Here is a 7,797-nt window from a genome sequence, read left to right as displayed (position 1 = left end):
GAGAGTGTCTTCTGCCTGAGCCACCAACACCAAATCACAGAAAGATCCCCATTAAAGACCTCCAGAGAAGACCCCCCCTCTCCTCTATGGTCTCATTTTTTTACAGTCCTCTTTCTTCAAGTCACTTCCTTTCCCTGTGTGCTCTCACATCTCAGGAACTAATCAAAGTCTTTCTGGCTCAGACCCATAACCCTTGGTTCTGGGTCATGATCCTAGGACTCTTAATCTGTGACCTTTGTTTGGAGTGTTCCAACTACACTAATGGGCTAGCTCTGACAAGTAGAAAGTTCAAGACCCTGGGAGGAAGGGGTTCCCTTTACACAAATCTTTACTTTTGTCAAATACAAGGTTACTATAATCTTTCACAGATTCCTTTCCTATAAGATAGGAGTTAAAAAGGATGCCCATTGTCACCAATATTACATAACATTGTATTATAAATGATAATTAAAGAAGAAATTGAAGGAATCAGAATGGACAAAGCTATAATAAAATTATTTTTTTTTGCAAATGATGAGATATATATATTCTTTTATATATATATATATATAGAGAGAGAGAGAGAAAATTCAACTAAAATTAGTTGAAACTATCACTAATTTTAGCAAAATTGCAGGATAAAAAATAAACCCACATAAAACCTCAGCATTTCTATATATCACTAACAATATTCTGCAAGAAGAGGTAGTAAAAAATGACCCATTTAAAACAACCATAGATAGAACAAAATACTTGGGAGGATATCTACCAAAACAAACTCAGGAACTATATGAACATAATTGTAAAACACTTTTTATACAAATAAAGTCAGATTTAAATGATTAAAGAAATATTATAAATTAATATGTATTAATTGTTATTTATTATAATTTATAATATTTATTAATAATTAAAGATATATTAATTGTTCAAGTATGGGCTGAGCCAATATAACTAAAATAATAATATTACCAAAATAATTCCACCAATTTAAGGCTATCCCATTTAAATTACCAAAAATATTTTATTAAAATAGGAAAAATAGTAATAAAATTCATTTGGAAAAAACAAAAGGTCAAGGATATTAAAGGGATTAATGAAAAAATGTAAAGGAAGAGAGTGCCAATAATACCAGAGTTTGAAATATTATGAAGTAGAAATTATAAAATTTATCTGGAACTACCTAAGAAAAAGAAGGGTAGATCAGTGGGACCAGAACACACATTGAACAATTGTAAAAAATTATAGTAACATTGTGTTTGATAACCAGCTCTTCTTTAAAATGACATCCATCCTTTTCATATTTTTGATGCTATCTCCTATGGACTTCCAAATCGTTCTTCCTCCTCTGTATTAAGTCTGTCAACAGATTCACCTTCTCCACTCTGATCCCCTCAGCATTTCCCATTTTTCAGTCATTAAGGTTTCCAAGTTGTTCATTTTGCCAACTCTCAGAAGCTATTTCTTGATTATTCTTCACCTATGAGTTGCAAGTGGTGATGCCACAGAATCCTTCCCTCTCCACTTCAGTTAAATGAAATTTGTATCAGGTGCTGGAATCCCTAGTATAGTATCCATTGATTTCTCCCCAGAATCCCTATACTTTCTGACCTTTATGACTTTGCTCATTCTGTCTGTCTGTCTGTCTATGCTATGTCTGTCTGTAATGCCCTCCTCTTGCCACTTATCTGAGAAATTCTTACACATTGTTCATAAAAGTTAAGCAACTTGACTAAAGTCACACTGGTATTAAGTGGTTGAAACATAATTTAAACCCAGATCTTTTGACTCTAATCCCAGGATTTTTTCCATTGTATCAGATTGTCTCCACAGAAATTCACCTGTCTTATACTTCATATTTCCATATGAAAGTAAATCATTAAATTTCGTGACTTCTCAAGTCACCTTCCAACCATTTTACAGTTCATTATTTTTTATAAGACCAAAGAGTGATAGTTGCCTGAATTTGAGCACTAACACTTTTCTGCCACCTTAATGGCAATCTTCTTACTATCAGTATGCCTCTGCCCTCTCTTCTGATTTCTAGTCCCTAGTCTGGATCACCATTTCAGGAAATTCTTACACATCCATGTTGACTTCATTTCTGGCTCGATTTTCCTGGATTTTTCTACTCTTCTATGACTTTTTAGCTCTTAGTTATGCATTGTTCTTACCTATAGAATCCTTGAGGCTAGAGATTACCTTTTTTGGCTCCTATTTATATTTCCTATAATTAGGAAACTGGTTGATGTACAGTATTTGTCTAATAAATGCTTTCTCTGCCTGTATCTATATAAATCTATATCATCTATATCTATAATTTATTAAAATTAAAGATTTCTTAGAAATCAATAAACATACATTTTCCCTGGTGATCAAAGGTGTTGCTTCCTTTTTTTAACCCTCACATTGTACTTAGTACCATTAGAAATACAAATGAGTTTTGGGTAAATTCAGCATAAATTAAAAATTAGCCTGAAAATTGAACATGTGTACTAAGCAGCAGGAGACATTTTTTAAGGATGAAGTTGGCTTATTATTCCTATCATCTTTCTGTAAAGGTGGTGGGAATTTCATCACCTCAATCATTTTCCACTGGCCTGGGCAAAGGACTGAACACCTGGCCAGGAAACAATCCTTTATTGGCAGGGAGATAGAGAGCTGATCTCATGCAGAAGGTATTTTCCACAGAGTTTATAGTGAAACTTTGATAATCCCATTGATTCAAAACACCTCTTAAAGCAACATATGTTTTATGAGCCCCCAAATCCCTTTGGGCCTGGTATATAATGGAGGTCTCTTACCCATCTTACCAGCAGGTGCAGCTACTACATGGAGAATAGCGTGAGTCCTAAGTACTGAGTATCAGGTGATACCGTTTTGGAAAATGTGAATCCAAAGAGCCTTTCCAGCCCTTATATATCATTTCTCCTTTCATTCCTTCACTCTGTTGATAGAACAAAAAGGAGAAGTTGCCTTTCCAGGTCTTTAAAAATGCTTCAAGTTCCTTTCTTCTTATCTTCTTCCAAGTCCAGTATAGTGTATTTGGCAGTATAGTCTGGCTAATAAAGTGAAGATGAATATTTTTGAGAGATAGCAAATGCTCTGGGGTAGGGGGTTGAAAGGGGTGGGGGTGCAGGGCAGGGAACATTGCTCCCAGAAGAGGTGACCCATTTCCACAGAGTTGTGAAATCTTTGGAAATGTTTCATCACTCACTGATAATTGTATGAACTTCTATTTTATCTTCAACCAGGGTCCCATATTTTATTACTATAGGGGACTCCTGGTGATAAAATTCTCTCTAATTATTGCAGATCAGTAACTACTCCACAACTTAGAGTATTAAAGTTTTCTATGAACTAAGAGGCCAAGCTACTTTCTCCTAGATAAAGTCCGAGGTAAAACTTGAACCAAATCTTCCTTTGTCCCAAAACAGGCTATCTTTTCACTATACCATCCTACCTATCTTGTAGCACAAGGAAAATCACTGTAGGACCAATAGGAAGCTTGGGAATGAATTGTTCCTGACATTAACGAAATTTATCCATTTTTTTCATTATTTTGGAAGCAAGAATGAATTCTTCTATTCTAAACTATGATAGTTGATAGCTAATGGCACTAAGAATTGACCTTATATAGATTTCAAAACTTTAAAAAATGAATAGGAATTATATTAACCTTAGATTATTTCTTAGTAGGAATAACTCAATTTTCCAAACTTATTTCATATTATTCTCTTTTACACACTCAACTTTCCAGCCAAAGTGGACTAATAACTCCTTCCTCTCAAACTTGGCCTGCCATTTAAAAAAAAATCTGCATGTAATAGAACAAGTTGTTCCCATACCAGGAATGAATTCCTAGCTAATCTTCATCTTTCAGAATCTCTATCTTCTTTTGCAGTTCAGTTCATGTTCCACCCCTTCTATATATCTTTCCCTGAACTCCCAATGTAAAAGTCTTCCCTCCCCCCTCAAACATTCCCTTTTATTACTTTGAACTGATTTTGTATTTTTTCCCACTGTGCATAGTGGGATCACAAAGTAGGAAGTAAGCTCCTTGAGGACAGAGCATTTTATTAAAAGTTTTATTATTATTACTAAAAACCATTAAAAAACACAAACATTTTAATGAGGTAATGGAAAAAATAGAGGATTGTTTAAAAAGTTGTGAATTTCTTGTATATAGGAATTGTGTTTTTAATTTTAAGGGAATATTACATTTAATCCAACAGTCATAGAATATTTCATTTGTGTCCCCTTTTGAACTTTCCATTTTATTCTGTATATTTTAAATGTTTCAACGGTGTTGTTATTTTTCTTTGTTTGCATACCTATCATTACTCACTAATTCATCCCTTCCCTAATACAAGTTTTTCTTTTTCTCTTTTTTTAAATCCTTACCTTCTATTCTACTAAGAACTCTAAGAACAGCAAGAGCTAGGCAATGAGGATTAGGTGATTTGCCTAGGATTTGCCACATAGCTAGGAGGTGTGTCAGGCCATATTTGAACCCAGGTCCTCCCAACTCCAGTCCTAGAACTCAATCTATGGTGTCATTTAGCTGACCCAAGCTTTCCTTAATGTCAAATAAGCATAATCATACCAAAAAAAATAAAGACATCAATACAATGACCATGTCTGAAAATGTCTAAATCATTTTTCAACCCTAGTTGCTCCCTTCTCTGTCAATAATTTGTCATTTCATTGATAAAAGTTGTTTTACTGGAGGCAGCTAATAGTGCAATAGATAAAAACATTGGAGTTTAAATCAGGATTCTGATGCTTAGGGGTAAGAACCCTCTGGGCAAGTTACTTGAGCTCTGTTTTGCCTCAGTTTCCTCAATATAAAATGGAGATAATAACAGTATCTACTTTGTAGAATTGTTGCGAGGATTTAATGACATGATATTTATAAAATGCTTAGTCCAATGTCTGCCACATAGTAGGCACTATATAAATACTCATTCTTTCATTTCCCTGTTGCCTTTCAAGTTGTCATGTTTAAATGGTTCTGGTTTATTCTTAGTATCTTCAGTACTTTATCAATTTTTATTCATTTATTAATTGCTTGATACATGTCTGTTGAATTGACTATTTTACTCCGCCATTTTTGCTCTCCAAGAATGTATCAGGTTCTTCAGTCATTTGTACCAATCTCCAGGACATAGCACAGAGCCTTGCATAGAGTAGGCATTAAACAAATGTTCGTTGAACTGAATTAACTTGAGTAAATTAGAAAAATTTTTAATTTTATACCATTTATTCTTTTCCATTAAAAAAATACCCTTTCCTATCTCTTTCACCAGTAAACTAAATGAATAGCACACTATATTAATGGTACAGTACATTATTACATACACATATGCACATATATTAAATGTAATTAAATATGTATACACACAACCCTAAATATTCAAGACCACAAATGTTTATTAAGCACCTACTCTGGGCATTAAGTTCATCTCTTGGCATTGTTACTGTGACATTTTCAGGCATGTTCAACTCTTCCTGACCCCATTTCTTTACTTTGCAGAGATACTGAAGTAGTTTACCAGTTCCTTCTCTAGCTCATTTTACAGTTGGGGAAACTGAGGCAAAAATAGTAAAGTGACTCATCTAAGGTCAGACAGCTAGGAAGTGTAGGAGGCCAGATCTGAACTCAGAAAGAAGTCTTCTTGACTCCAGGCTGAGCACTCTATCCTCTTCACTACTTAGCTGCCCATAATTCCTAGAGATATGAAATGAAAAGTGCCATGATCTTTGCTGTTGGGAAATTTAATAAAGGAAAAATGGTATGTAAATATATGTCTAACATAAATTGCAATTTGATGAAAAAAGGGAGACATCCAAAGTATTCTAGGAAAGATCTGAATAAAATAGTTCGAACTAGAACTGTCTTAGAAGGTCTCATGAAGCTTGTGTCCCGACCTACAAGGTAAATCAGAATTTCATCCGCTAGAGGGAAAGGATATCCATTTCAAGCATGGCAGCTGTGTGAATGTATAAATGGCAGTGGGAGACAACATTGGGAACTCATTTGGATGGAATGTATAGTATATGAAGGGGAACAAAATGAATAAGGTTAGAAAAGTAGATTAAAGTCAAATTGTAAAGGATCTGAAATGTTAGTCCTAATCTAAGGAATTTATAGGTCCTCAAAAAAGTAATCAAGAATCATTCTATGTTTTTCATCAGCAGTGATATGTTCATGATTACATAAGAAGAATTTTGTGGGAAAGTTTAGAGAAGAGAGAACAGATTCAAGGAAAGCAGTTGTAGTAATGTCACAGAGAGGATACAATGACTAGAAGTTTTTGAGGCAGAAATGACAAAATTTGACAACTGAAAGTAGGGTATGAGGGAAATAAAAAAGTTCAAGATGACATGAATTTTCAAGCCGATGCTCTCCCTTCCATGCTTCCATATATTGAATTTCTTTGTATATACTTTTATTAATTCACTGCATATATTCTATATATTTACATAAGTCCTCTTCATCTTCCCCAATATAATGTAAGCTCATTGCAAGGAGGGAGTCTTTCATTCTTTGTGTTTGTTTTCTTCAGGCTTGGCACATAGTAGATATTTAATAAATACTTGATTGGGAGAATAGGGATGTAATCAACAACAAAAAAGGATAAAAGGAAGAAAAAAGTGGGAATGAAATGATGAGTAGCTTGGATCATGATTAGTTTGGGTTGTCAGTAAGAAATCCAGATGGATCTGTCCAACAGATAGTTGTGGAAATATAACTGAAGCTCACAAGAGTTGGCTATATCGATTTTGAAGTGCATCATTCAGATTGTTAATCAATAAAGATTTGAGGCTTTCTCTAGGAATAACATTTGTTTATTAACAGATATGTGTGCCTGTTGACAAAGACTGAATCTCTCACCAGCCTCCTAAGCTAAAAAGGGCATCTCTTACTTATGAAGTTGTGCCCTTTTCCTGAATGCCCCAACAGCTCAGAGGACCTCCCCTGCCAGTCCTCTTCTGTGGGTATTTTGAGAGAGTAAGTGAACTTAGAGACTTCAATTCCTCTCTTATTACTTCATCACAAGAGAAGTGGGTCTCACAAAGAAGATGCCCTTATCAGCTTTTCCCTGACTTATATCTGTAAAGTTCAAAAGGTAGAGCTTACCTAAGAGTGTTCTTATTTACAGATGAATAAGGAGCAAATCTCCGCCCTGCTTCTAACAAAAATCAGCCCAGTGAGATTCCTTGAGGCCTGCAAATAAATTGCTTTAGTTTGGAAACTGGCTAACCTTTGAAAGCTATTGCTTGAGAAAGGTTTCATATAGAAAATATTACCATTCATCATTAATTTTTTCTTAGAAGACATCTGCATGTAGGTGATAACTTGTGATAACCCATGGTAGCAGGTGAGATCATAAAAGAAGAAAGGAAGGATGGAGGAAAGGAGACAGAGACAGAGAGACAGAAATAGAGAGGCACAGACAGACACAGATGTAGAGACAGACAGAGAAAAAGAGACAGATACAGAGAAAACAGCGAGAAAGGGAGTGGAAGAGAGACAGAGACAGAGAGACAAAGATAGACAGGGAGCAAAGCTTAAAAAAATATCCCCACTTAGTTATCAGGAATTAGCCTGAAATATTGGAAGACAGCAGAGGAAAGGATAGACAAGAGGAGACTCAGATGAGTAATGCCAGGAAAATCAAATCAAGAGAGAAGAGTTTATGGAGAAGGTAGGGATGGACAGCAATGTCCAAAGCCATGGATATATCCAGGATGATAAAGGACTGAGAGAATTTGATGTTGAGAGTTGTACTTATTAGGTCATTTGTAGCCTTC

Source organism: Monodelphis domestica, chromosome 2 (assembly GCF_027887165.1).
Source record: "Monodelphis domestica isolate mMonDom1 chromosome 2, mMonDom1.pri, whole genome shotgun sequence".
NCBI classification, from domain to species: domain Eukaryota; kingdom Metazoa; phylum Chordata; class Mammalia; order Didelphimorphia; family Didelphidae; genus Monodelphis; species Monodelphis domestica.
Note: the sequence above shows the minus strand (reverse complement) of the source record.